We start from the raw sequence: 13865 nt of genomic DNA, 5'->3' as shown, positions 1-13865 counted from the left end.
TAAAAGTTCGTAGAAATTTTGCATGAAATATGTCACGTTTGGTCACGACTGGCACGCCACACGTTCGCACAGATCGGACCTCTATTGACCTGACTGAGGCCAGTATGTGTACCATCTTTAAGTAGCCTTCCAACTGTCGTTGCGAAACGAACAAACGGCATTTACTAAATATAATACTGTTAAAATCATACATGTAAACATTTTACGTAACTTCGTTTACGCACTGATACCTTTGACGTGGTAGAGCATGACATCTGGAGTGCCTTTTGTAGATAAATCTTGCACAATGTCTCTCGTCAGTCATACGCGGATATTTGACCGAAAAAACTATATTAAACTTATAGCCACCAAAAATTTTATTCATCAACTACACAAGAGTATTACCAGACTTTACGTGGTGGTATTGGCTTTTTGCTGTAGTTCTTAGTTTGTGAGTTATTTGCGTCTCATTATAATGAATCATTACTGCTTTAATAAATTTTCACAGTTCGCGCTTAAGCTGACAGTCTCGCAGAGCGACCCAGTGGTTTGTTCATTCCATCGAGATCTGTACACGGTTACTCTGACTCTTGCGGACAAACCGCGGGAGAAGTTCGTTAAGAGGACAAGGAACAAATAAAATGCAATAGGTACGTAGAACGTGGAGTAAACACCGTACTCTGCTCGTGTAATTGTGTGATGACTAAAGAAAAAGATCTTTTCTGCTTGATCACCCCCTGCTACTCACTTGTGGTTGCGGTGTAGATAGCCCTTGGCTCATACTGTTAGTAAAGAAATTTGGTTTCTGTGCGTCGCAGTGGGTGAATGTGGTGAGCAAAAATCCGTGAAATATGGAGCAATAAGTACTCTTAGGAAAAGCTATACGCTCTGTCACTTACGAACTTTATCGTACATATGAAAATGCGTCTATTGTATCATTCGTCTGATATAGTACGATGCTTGTGCGGCTTCGTCACTCAGACTTTAATAAAGATGTGTAACATCAAAGAGGTCAGTTTTTAATCTCTCAGTACGTTTTTGTGAATGACACTTCACCTACGATCGACAGAGACACAAAAAAGAATCTAGGTACACTCAAAGATAAAAATACTCGTAACTAACAAATGAATAATCGAACAGTAAACTACAGTGATTTCGGATAAACATTTCGCTTATTCTTCGTGGGTATAATCCTTTTCATAATTTAGTGCATTTTCGTGAATCACTTTGCTTATTCTTCTGTTGCATATTGACCACGTCCTAATATTACTAAAGTATCACTAGCCCCTTGATGTCACCACCGGTAAAATATGTCTGCGTAACGTAATGTTAATGCCAGTATGAATGGAACAGGGTGAGGATTGTTTAGGCGAGTATATTCACTAATACCGTAAAGTGCAAAAGTCATAGAGAATATAGCTTTTTCCAAAAGAACTAAGTGTTGCACATCTCGCATTATACTGATATATCTGCCAACCACAATCACACTTGCACCCAGCCGGCCGCGGTGGTCTCGCGGTTCTAGGCGCGCAGTCCGGAACCGCGCGACTGCTACGGTCGCAGGTTCGAATCCTGACTCGGGCATGGATGTGTGTGATGTCCTTAGGTTAGTTAGGTTTAGGTAGTTCTAAGTTCTAGGGGACTGATGACCGCAGCTGTTAAGTCCCATAGTGCTCAGAGCCATTTAAAAACACACTTGCACCCAGGCTAGGCGGCTATGCGGGTAGCAGGGGTGTGTGGCGTGAAATGGACGGTTTTTTAGTTTAGAGGGTCTCGTCGAAACACAGAGAGGGCTTCAGTCTCAAAGGTGCAGCTCGAACATTGAAAGAACGTTGATCTAGGATCCATCGGTATCTGTAAATTGTCGTAGCTGTGTTGGGAAAGTATCAGAGCGCCAAACGCTATTAGAAACCACTGATGCTCAAATCTTTATAGGCGCTGAAGCCGAAGATAAGTTCAGCCGAAATTTTTACGAAGGACCTAACGGCGTTTAGAAAGGATAGGCTAAACACAGTTGGTGGTGGCGTATCTGTTGCTATAAACAGTAGTTTATATTGTAACGAATCTGAAGTAATAGTATGCCGAAAGGTCATTCTTGGCAACCGGCATAAAACAATAATTGCATACTTCAACTGACCTCCCAACTCAGATGATACAATTGCTGAAAGATTTAAAGAAAACTTGAATCTAATTTCAAAAACGTAAATTTAAGGTATAGTTGGTGGTGACTTCAATTTACCCACGATACGTAGGCGAAAATACATGTTTGAATCCGGAGGAAAGTATAAGACGTAATCCGAAATCGTACTAAAGGCATTTTATGAAAATTATTTCGAGCAGTTGGCTCATGAGCCCACTCGAATAGTAAACGATTGTGCAAACACACTTGACCTCTTGGTAACAAATAATCATGAGCTAATAACTAGCATCAAAACAGATACAGGGATTAGTGAACACAGGGTTGTCGTAGTGAGAGTGAATACCGTAAATCTCAAATCCTGCAAAAATAAACGAAAAATAAACCTATTCAAAAAAACGGATAAAAATTCGCTTTATGCCTTCCTGAGAGACAATCTGCACTCCTTCCAAATTAATTATGTAAGTATAGACCAGATGTGGCTTGAAATCAAAGAAATAGTACCGAAAGCAATTGAGAGATTTGTACCAAATAAATTAACAAACGACAGTACTGATCTCTCTTGGTACACAAAACGGGTCAGAACACTATTGCAGAAACAACGAAAAAAGCATGTCAAATTTAAACGAATGCAAAATCCCCAAGACTGCCGATCTTTCACAGAAGCACGAAACTTAGCATGAATTTTCATCCGAGATGCTTATAATAGGTTATACAACGAAAATTTGTCTCGAAACCTGGCAGAAAATCCAAAGAGACTCTGATCGTATGTAAAGTATGCTAGCGGCAAGACACAATCAATGCTTTCCCTGCACGATAGCAATGGAAATACTACCGATGACAGTGCTCGAAAGCAGAGTTACTAAACACAGCTTTCCGAAATTCCTTCATCAAAGAAGACGAGGTAGATATTCCAGAATTCAAATCAAGAACAGCTGCCAAATGAGTAACTTAGAAGTAGATAACCTCGGAGTAGTGAAACAACTTAAGTCACTTAATTAAAGCAAGTCTTCCAGTCTAGAGGGTATACCAATTAGGTTCATTTCAGACATCGATGTGCAGCAGGATTCTGGAACATACGAGGGTCGTTCAATAAGTACTGCCCCACATTTGTTTTCTCAGGACATATTTATTGTTAAGAGTCAGAATTTGGTGATAATATACATCACCCTGTCTTATTTTTCTACGTAGTCTCCATCACGTTCTATGGCCGTACGCCAACATTGTGGAAGGGCATGTCTTCCTTGCTGGTAAAAGCTCTTGTCCTGTGGGCGTAGCCATGTTTTCACCGCTTTACTGACACTCGTCATCTTCAAAGTGTGCTCCCCGTAGAGAATCTTTAAGTAGCCCAAAGAGATGGAAGTCCGTGTGTGCCGGGTCTGGACTGTAGGGTGGATGAGGCCTTTCTTTGAATCTGTGGTCCGCTGTGAACATTCGTGGAACCTATCATGAACACCTCTTTGAATATCCGGGAGTCTCGATCATTGCAGACCACTTCCAATGCTGATCGACAACTGTAGAGCCAATTGCGAGTTGTGACCCGCCGGTCGGTACGAATAATGGCATCCGCAAGATTCAACATGTCTGGAGGAGTGGCTGTGACAGGGCGTCCCGAGCGTGGCTGATCGTAGAGCTCTATTTCTGCATTTTCTGAGGCTGCAACTTTCTTTACCCATCGCCCAGCTATACTCCCTATCAACTGCAGCACCGTCATACACTACACACAAACGTTTATGGATGTTCACTACGGTTTCTTTTTCTGCACACAAGAATTCAATAACAGCACACTTCTTGTAACGTGAGTCGTATGTAGACGCCATTTTTACGCTGTACTACGGCTCAGCCATCTGCCAGAACGGCTCGAAACTTCACCGGCGCACAGAAAAAACATTAAATGTGAAGCACCAACAAGGACGTCTGTCTATGTATATTAATGGATTTTTTTAAAAAAAGTCGGGCATATTACTTATTGAACGATCCTCGTATACAATGTTCGAGTATTATGAATTATCCCGAAGAGAACGGTCTATTGACACGCAGTCCACATGGATTTAGAAAACATCGTTTTTGTGAAACACAATTAACTCTTTACTCACACGAAGTGTTGAGTGCTATTGACAAGGGTTTTCAAATTGATTCCTTATTTATAGATTTACAGAAGGCTTTTGAAACCGTACTTCACAAGCGGCTTGTAATTAAATTGCATGCTTATGGAATATCGTCTCAGTTACGCGACTGGAGACTTGATTTCCTGTCGAAGAAGTCGCAGTTGGTAGTAATTGACGGAAATTCGTCGAGTGAAACAGAAGTGATTTCTGGTGTTCTCCAAGGTAGTGTTACAGGTGCTCTGCGGTTCCCTATCCATATACACGATTTAAGAGGCGATTGCCGGCTGTGTTGGAGATTTTCTCCGCTCAAGGACTGGACGTTGTCTTCATCATCATGTCATCCCCATCGACATGTAAGTCGCAGAAGTGCGTCAACTAAAAAGACTTGCACCAGGCAATCGGTCTACCCGTGAGAGGCCCTAGTCACACGACAGTTCACTTTTACCCATCAAAATGTGGAAGAAACACGTTGAGGACTCTATCACCATTATACTGCATCGTGAATGAAACAATAGGAACATTTTCATGTATACTGTGAAGTTCGTAAGTCATATATTATTAACTTTGCCTAAGAGCATTCCCGGATTTTTCTCTCCACACTCACTTACTGCCATGCACTGCGACAAAACTACCTTAGTAACAGGATAACTGCATTCATAATATCCTTAATGAGATATATGTCTGTGTGCATCTCATATCTAGAATGGTACTCGTGCCTTCTCCCATGACATATAATCTGACCCGGGCAACGCAGGTTTTCTCAGCTACCATTAAAAATAAAAATGCAAATTGTGCGTACAAATAAATACGACGTAGTGGCATGGACGGAACTCCTACGCAATAAATTTAACCTTCAGATTTAACTCTTTAGTAGTTTCATTTCGGTCATACTACGCTGAAGAACATCACAGTCGATTCGTTTTCCTACTACTGTACATATGATGGTAGCGTTGCGTGTACAATGACATCGACGTACACACGAGACTGAAAGCTGAGATTCCTTGCTTTTTTGAAATTATGCACTTGTTGCTTTTTAATAGCTCGCTGCCGTTGAATTTGGTATGTGTACATGTCTGCAACAAGTAAATAAATGCGATTCATTCGACGAAATGGACTTCATTGTGTCTGTATGGTTGCATGACGTACAAGTAGCACAACGAGTTAGGAACCGAGCTACAGACGGTGATGAAAGGCTTGGTGAGAAATGAACGAAACCATTTAGTTTATAACCAGATCGTAGTGGGAGAACCAATCACACAGCTGAAAACTTTTGACTAGCTAGACAATCTACCAGAGTGATGAGTTACGACTTTATATGATAGAAGCAAATGGCCAGTATGGCGGCCACTCTGTGTGCGCCCGAACTTTTGCCCGGACCGCGCGTTAGCAGACCATATGATGCTTGACAGCTCTCGAATGTATCAATACAGGTACGGAATATGTACTAATTTGCTTCAAGATTGATGTTCAGGCGATGGTGTCAAGTATCTAATTTTGTTAAGAAACAGACAGTGTAGAATAGCGTGTTTCATTAACCCGCAAGTGCTAACACGCACCCAAACAACGACGTCATATTAACACAAGACCCTAAATACCACGCAGATATTATAACCGCATAGTCCAATTCAAATATTCACTTCTCCAGAACTTCACTTCTACTCTTCTGAAGTCCACAGAAGGTCTTCTGGTGGGAAAGTTATGGCTTAGGCACAGCATAGGCGCTCCAGTAGGAAACTTTCGTTCTGCCATGAGGTGTAAGCTATGATGAAACAGTTCAAACAACTTACGGGAATGCGGTCTAGTGACATCTTCGATAATCTACGACATTTGGACAAATGAACATCCCGTCATTTTGAAGGTAGAAGTGCCACGAGCAGCGACAAGACGTTTTAATACTTTGTTTTTTACCTTTAATCTTCTTGTATGAGTTTAAATCTGCTACCCACGAATGGGTTAATTACTTGTAGCAGATTTCGTGCCACCTGTTGCTGCTAACTAAATAGCGTTTTTTAAATATGTTGTTTCATTTATTTATTTATTTAAATAAGACATAAAATTAGGCCCGAAGGAAATGTGGCCATCGTAAAGTCTGCCGGTACTCGCCTTTGTTGGCCATTTCCTCGTCCGTAGTGATGCGAATAAAAAAAATGGTTCAAATGGCTCTGAGCACTATGGGACTTAACTTCTGTGGTCATCAGTCCCCTAGAACTTAGAACTATAAGTAGTTCTAAGGTTAGTTAGGTTTAACTAACCTAAGGACATCACACACATCCATGCCCGAGGCAGGATTCGAACCTGCGACCGTAGCAGTCGCGCGGTTCCGGACTGAGCGCCTTAACCGCGAGACCACCGCGGCCGGCAGTGATGCGAATATACGGGTGGATTGAATTCAGATGTTCTGAAAAACTCTTCAAATTCTACATCTACATCTACATCTACATCCATACTCCGCTAGCCACCTGACGGAGTGTGGCGGAGGGTACCTTGAGTACCTCTATGGGTTCTCCGTTCTATTCCAGTCTCGTATTGTTCGTGAATTGAAAGTTTGCCGGTATGCCTCTGTGTGGACTCTAATCTCTCTGATTTTATCCTCATGGTCTCTTCGCGAGATATACGTAGGAGGGGGCAATATACGGCTTGACTCCTCGGTGAAGATATGCTCTCGAAAATTCAACAAAAGCCCGTACCGAGCTACTGAGTGTCTCTCTTGCAGAGTCTTCAACTGGAGTTTATCCATAATCTCCGTAACGCTTTCGCGATTACTAAATGATCCTGTAATGAAGCGCGCTGCTCTCCGTTGGATCTTCTCTCTCTCTCTTCTATCAACCCTATCTGGTACGGATCCCACACCAGTGAGCAGTATTCAAGCAGTGGGCGAACAATTGTACTTAACCTACTTCCTTTGTTTTCGGATTGCATTTCCTTAGGACTCTCAGTCTGGCATCTGCTTTACCGACGATTAATTTTGTATGGTCATTCCATTTTAAATCACTCCTAATGCCTACTCTCAGATAATTTATGGAATTAACTGCTTCCAGTTTCTGACCAGCTATATTGTAGTTAAAGGATCTTTCTTTCTATGTGATCGCAGCACATTACACTTGTCTACATTGAGATTCAATTGTCATTCCCTACACCATGCGTCAATTCGTTGCAGATCCTCCGGCATTTCAGTACAATTTTCCATTGTTACAACCTCTCGATGTACTACAGCACCATCCGCAAAAAGCCTCAGTGAACTTCCGATGTTATCCACAAGGTCATTTATATATATTGTAAATAGCAACGGTCCTACGACACTCCCCTGCGGCACACCTGAAATCACTCTTACTTCGGAAGACTTCTCTCCGTTGAGAATGACATGCTGCATTCTTCAATCCAATCACACAATTGATCTGATAGTCCATATGCTCTTACTTTGTTCATTAAACGACTGTGGGGAACTGTATCAAACGCCTTGCGGAAGTCAAGAAACACGGCATCTACCTGGGAACCCGTGTCTATGGCCCTCTGAGTCTCGGGGACTAATAGCGCGAGCTGGGTTTCACACGATCGTCTTTTTCGAAACCCATGCTGATTTCTACAGAGAAGATTTCTAGTCTCCAGAAAAGTCATTATACTCGAACATAATACGTGTTCCAAAATTCTACAACTGATCGACGTTATAGGTCTATAGTTCTGCACGTCTGTTCGACGTCCCTTCTTGATAACGGGGATGACCTCTGTCCTTTTCCAATCTTTTGGAACGCTACGCTCTTCTAGAGACCTACGGTACACCGCTGCAAGAAGGAGCGCAAGTTCCTTCGCGTACTCTGTGTAAAATCGAACTGGTATCCCATCAGGTCCAGCGGTCTTTCCTCTTTTGAGCGATTTTAATTGTTTTTTCTATCCCTCTGTCATCTATTTCGATATCTACCATTTTGTCATCTGTGCCACAATCTAGAGAAGGAACTACAGTGCAGTCTTCCTCTGTGAAACAGCTTTGGAAAAAGACATTCTTACTAACATGCGGCCAAACGACAGACGTATCGTCTACATATTTGAAAAAGCATACAGGTTTCAATGCCGCAGACTCCAGGACGCTCTTCGAAATCTTCCATAAACAGATTAGCAAAAAATACTGACGGGGGGCTACCGATAAAACGCCATGCATCTTCTCGTAGGACCGGCTGTTGAATATGAAGTAAACGCAAGTCCGCACATGTTGAAGTAGGTTAGTTAATTCAATACCAAATCCATCCTCAATAAACCGTAACGAAACAGACGAAAGAAACGCCAGTGACCACATCAAAAATTACTGAAATTCACATATCAGAATCATTGAAACGTAGTCGCTCTAAGCGATGCAAGAAATCCGCAGAATTCCTAACGTGATGCACACACCAACTTCTTGTCAGATTAAACTTCTGTGGTAAGCCGGAAATGATAACTTGACCTACCACTTTAACGAATAACATGCTTATTAAGCTATCCTTACTAGCAGAACTCATAGTCTATTTCAAACTTTCAACTGATTGTAACTCTCTTCTACCTACCAATTCCACAGGCTAGTCCAGATTGCTGAAAGAAAGGATACTTGAGGGAATGGCTGAATGACTTGGCCACAGCTCACGTTTTGTTTGTAAAGCAAACTTTTCGTTCTGTATCAGAGTTTATGTCCGATATTTAATTTAACTACATCGAGAACTTTGAGCACAAAGTATTTTCCAACGTAAAGTGAAAGTTCCATCCAACATTGAAAAGTTAGTTGGTGAGTATATCAGTTTACAACAGTTACGATATCCAAAGAAATGCTGAAGGGCTTGACTCACCATTGGGCTAAACATTGTCACAGCATAATGACCATGAAAAAATGCTTCTTTCTTTTGTCAGAACATGGCTAAATCTTCACTTTATCGAAAAATTTATCCCATAAAATGTGACTATATAACTGATATTAGGACTCATCAAAAACGTGTTATAAAAGTATGATAAATGGCAAGTAAGGTGGTAGTGACTGCAACAGCATGCTCCCCAGTTATTTCGGTACATTCAAATCCATAAAGCAACTGAAGTTCATAATAGTACGTACCTGTGCAAGCAGATAGTTTATACCATAACTTGTGGCTCTGTGATTATATATACGTCTGTTAACAAAGCTCAGCTTATCTAAAACTTTAAAAAAACCGGTATTTAAGATAACTTCTGTAGTGGTACTCAACCACGTTCTTAGATATTACTGTGCTGCTGTAGGAATTCTTCATGATGAATTCTGCTGACGCTCCTTACACTGCATTTATTGCCTCAGAGTGTCTGTCAAACATTCTGACACTTAGAGGAATCGACGATCTTTGCGCTGAAGCGAAAAGATAGAATGTTATCAGGCCGTAAGCACAAGTACTGAAATTGACTGAGGTTTTCCAGAACTGTATAACTTTTTCTGTATTTGAGGCAATAAGAGAAGAAGATATACCATCAATTGTTAAAGAGCAAATTTTAGGTGATATGTACCTATTATTGCATACATCCCATTGATAGAATTTTTTGTCAGTCGTTTATTATACTGAAGTTTCCGACAGAAAGTATCATGCTTATCATCTGTAACATCTGATGTAGAGCGAAAAAATTACGCTAAATGCAACAAATAATTGCCACAGAATGAAGTTGACTCCGTTCTGCAGTTTATCATTTCCTTCTCACGACATATACATCAGATCGCAAGAAACTTAGTATTCCGTAACGCCGCACTCCGTTAGCTGGGTAGCATGGGATGAACAAATCAGTGAAGGTAAACTGCGAGAAAAGAAGACAGTGGCAAAACAACACTTTTCAGTTAGAGCCTCGAAGAAGGAGTTCTGTTGGATTGGAGACTAGCAGACGAATATCTAGGGACAGAGCGCTGACCTTATGGACTCTTGATGAAGTGTTTCACTATCGGCTCCCGCCTTAAGACCGTAGGTTGCCCAGTGTCTGCCACTGTCCTCTGTTTCACACTCTGCTGCTTACAGCGCCACGAGTCTTTCCATCTCGATGAGCTGAGATTCATTGTACGCAGCGGACGACACGAGGCACATGAGTTGCGCTAGCCACGCAATTCTCGCCACTACCACTGGCGCGCCGTCGACTAGTCGTGGAAGGTGCTAAACCTCGGCCTTTTATTCAGCCTCGTCTCACTGTAGACAAGAACTTGCAATCCAGTATGACATGTATTCCTCTAAAAGAATTTTTCTCTTTGAGCAGTCGGTCAGTATTTTTTTTCTCTGTCAAATACTCAATGTAAGTCTTTCTCATGCTTTTTATACTGAATCCCAATAGTTGAACTGCAGTTGCTAATTTTAGTGTTGCATTGATTGGTATCTCATATTTCCGTGTCATATTCCTAAAAATTTTCATTTAGGATTGTATGCCCAGTGCAGCATGTTTTGAGTGAATTGTAGTAACCAACCAATTTCTAGGATTAATTAAACCCGTGAGGACACCAACCGACCCTCAGAGTGTTTCTCGGTGCCATGTCTGAAGAGAAGCGTCTCGGCTTTTCATTCGAAGCGACGCGACTTGTAAACCAAGAAGATTTTGTTCATGAACTGACGGTATAAAAGTTAACTATTCTAAAACTTCAAGGCACAATCGGCATTTAAATTAACTATTCTAAAACTTTAAGGGTCAATCGGCATTTAAGACACTACATTTAGACAGTCAGGCTTCCAGCATGGGATGAGATGTTACATTTTTGCCACTTGCATAGCATGGGACATAGGAACTTTTAAACCAGTGTGGAAGTGGAAACAATGAATTAACTATTGGTAAATACACTCCTGGAAATGGAAAAAAGAACACATTGACACCGGTGTGTCAGACCCACCATACTTGCTCCGGACACTGCGAGAGGGCTGTACAAGCAATGATCACACGCACGGCACAGCGGACACACCAGGAACCACGGTGTTGGCCGTCGAATGGCGCTAGCTGCGCAGCATTTGTGCACCGCCGCCGTCAGTGTCAGCCAGTTTGCCGTGGCATACGGAGCTCCATCGCAGTCTTTAACACTGGTAGCATGCCGCGACAGCGTGGACGTGAACCGTATGTGCAGTTGACGGACTTTGAGCGAGGGCGTATAGTGGGCATGCGGGAGGCCGGGTGGATGTACCGCCGAATTGCTCAACACGTGGGGCGTGAGGTCTCCACAGTACATCGATGTTGTCGCCAGTGGTCGGCGGAAGGTGCACGTGCCCGTCGACCTGGGACCGGACCGCAGCGACGCACGGATGCAGGCCAAGACCGTAGGATCCTACGCAGTGCCGTAGGGGACTGCACCGCCACTTCCCAGCAAATTAGGGACACTGTTGCTCCTGGGGTATCGGCGAGGACCATTCGCAACCGTCTCCACGAAGCTGGGCTACGGTCCCGCACACCGTTAGGCCGTCTTCCGCTCACGCCCCAACATCGTGCAGCCCGCCTCCAGTGGTGTCGCGACAGGCGTGAATGGAGGGACGAATGGAGACGTGTCGTCTTCAGCGATGAGAGTCGCTTCTGCCTTGGTGCCAATGATGGTCGTATGCGTGTTTGGCGCCGTGCAGGTGAGCGCCACAATCAGGACTGCATACGACCGAGGCACACAGGGCCAACACCCGGCATCATGGTGTGGGGAGCGATCTCCTACACTGGCCGTACACCACTGGTGATCGTCGAGGGGACACTGAATAGTGCACGGTACATCCAAACCGTCATCGAATCCATCGTTCTACCATTCCTAGACCGGCAAGGGAACTTGCTGTTCCAACAGGACAATGCACGTCCGCATGTATTCCGTGCCACCCAACGTGCTCTAGAAGGTGTAAGTCAACTACCCTGGCCAGCAAGATCTCCGGATCTGTCCCCCATTGAGCATGTTTGGGACTGGATGAAGCGTCGTCTCACGCGGTCTGCACGTCCAGCACGAACGCTGGTCCAACTGAGGCGCCAGGTGGAAATGGCATGGCAAGCCGTTCCACAGGACTACATCCAGCATCTCTACGATTGTCTCCATGGGAGAATAGCAGCCTGCATTGCTGCGAAAGGTGGATATACACTGTACTAGCGCCGACATTGTGCATGCTCTGTTGCCTGTGTCTATGTGCCTGTGGTTCTGTCAGTGTGATCATGTGATGTATCTGACCCCAGGAATGTGTCAATAAAGTTTCCCCTTCCTGGGACAATGAATTCACGGTGTTCTTATTTCAATTTCCAGGAGTGTATTTCGTCAGTGGCAACTCTACCTGACAAAATCACGTAGCATGTCATTTACTGAGAAAATGGTATGACAATCTACCCGACGAATCAGTAACTGAAACATAACATCTAAAAATTACTTCAAATGATTATAAAATGACTCTTGCATGAATAGTGCACAAATGAAATCTATATAAAATTTACAAAAAAGAAAAAAATACAGAAAGAAATTTCGACACTAGAACACTTGTTTCAACCACTTACCTTTTTCCAATCAGAATGAAGCAGAATCCACCCCGCCGGCCGCTGTGGCCGAGAGGATCTAGGCGCTTCAGTCCAGAACCGCGCTGCTGCTACGGTCGCAGGTTCGATCCTGTCTCGGGCATGGATGTGTGTGATGTCCTTAGTTTAGTTAGGTCTAAGTAGTTCTAAGTCTAGGGGACTGGTGACCTCAGATGTTAAGTCCCACAGTTCTCAGAGCCATTTGAACCATTTTTTTAGAATTCACCCACTGAAACAGGAACTCTTCTCCAACTTTCGCATGGAGTAATGAATCCTGACATTGAGGAGTGAAAATAAGCTGTGCATCATTTTAGTCTGAAATACCATATTTTTATAATATCGCATGTAAAATCATTTTATGCTGTAACATGTAGTACTGAATAAGTCGTGACATACAGCTACTAACTGAACATCTTGCTTATCTGCGAGGCAGCCACTTAGGCCATCTGGGTGCACGTCTCCAGGACAAATTCATATTGTCAAAGTCCTGTTTTTTCCAAAACTGCAACTAGAGGTCCTCCGACGGTATGCGTGGAAATAGCACTACCCAGGGAAGAGATTTGTCGGGAGACGGTGATCTTTCTTGTAATTCAGATATATATATGTTGAATTATATTCACTGAAATGAAGTGAATGAAACGTATGGGAACAGAGTAAAAACTGCAGTGGCAGGACTGTGCCTGTATTGTAAAGTAGTATGTCATTTGCCACTATATATACCTTAACTTTCTCCTCACCAATTCCTTTCAATTTATTTCAGTGAATTTATTTCAAACGATGTGCATAAACTGTTCAAACAAGGAAACACTCCTGTTTCTTGAGACTGCTGTATTTGTGTTCGAAGCATCCTTAAATAATCTTCCCAGGTAGTTTATTAGTAAAGGTCCGTCTTGATTACACACTTTTTTTTACAATTCACTGCTACTGGTTTCGGGTACTACCGTCTTCAGATGTGTTACAAGTAAAAAATAATGGTATAATCAACGAAGTTGAATTAGCTGAGACAAAATCTATAACAGGCCTGGTAACACATTTGAAGCAGATCTTAAATGGCAGTAGTCGAAACCGGTAGTAGTGAGTTGTAAAAAATTTGTGTGGTCAAGACGGATCTTCACAAATAAAGTACGACAATATGATCGCGGACTCATTTACAGACTTGACGTCTTCTATTG

This window comes from Schistocerca piceifrons, chromosome 4 (assembly GCF_021461385.2).
Source record: "Schistocerca piceifrons isolate TAMUIC-IGC-003096 chromosome 4, iqSchPice1.1, whole genome shotgun sequence".
Lineage (NCBI taxonomy): Eukaryota > Metazoa > Arthropoda > Insecta > Orthoptera > Acrididae > Schistocerca > Schistocerca piceifrons.
The sequence above is the reverse complement of the archived record's forward strand: the minus strand, read 5'-3'. Positions refer to the sequence as shown.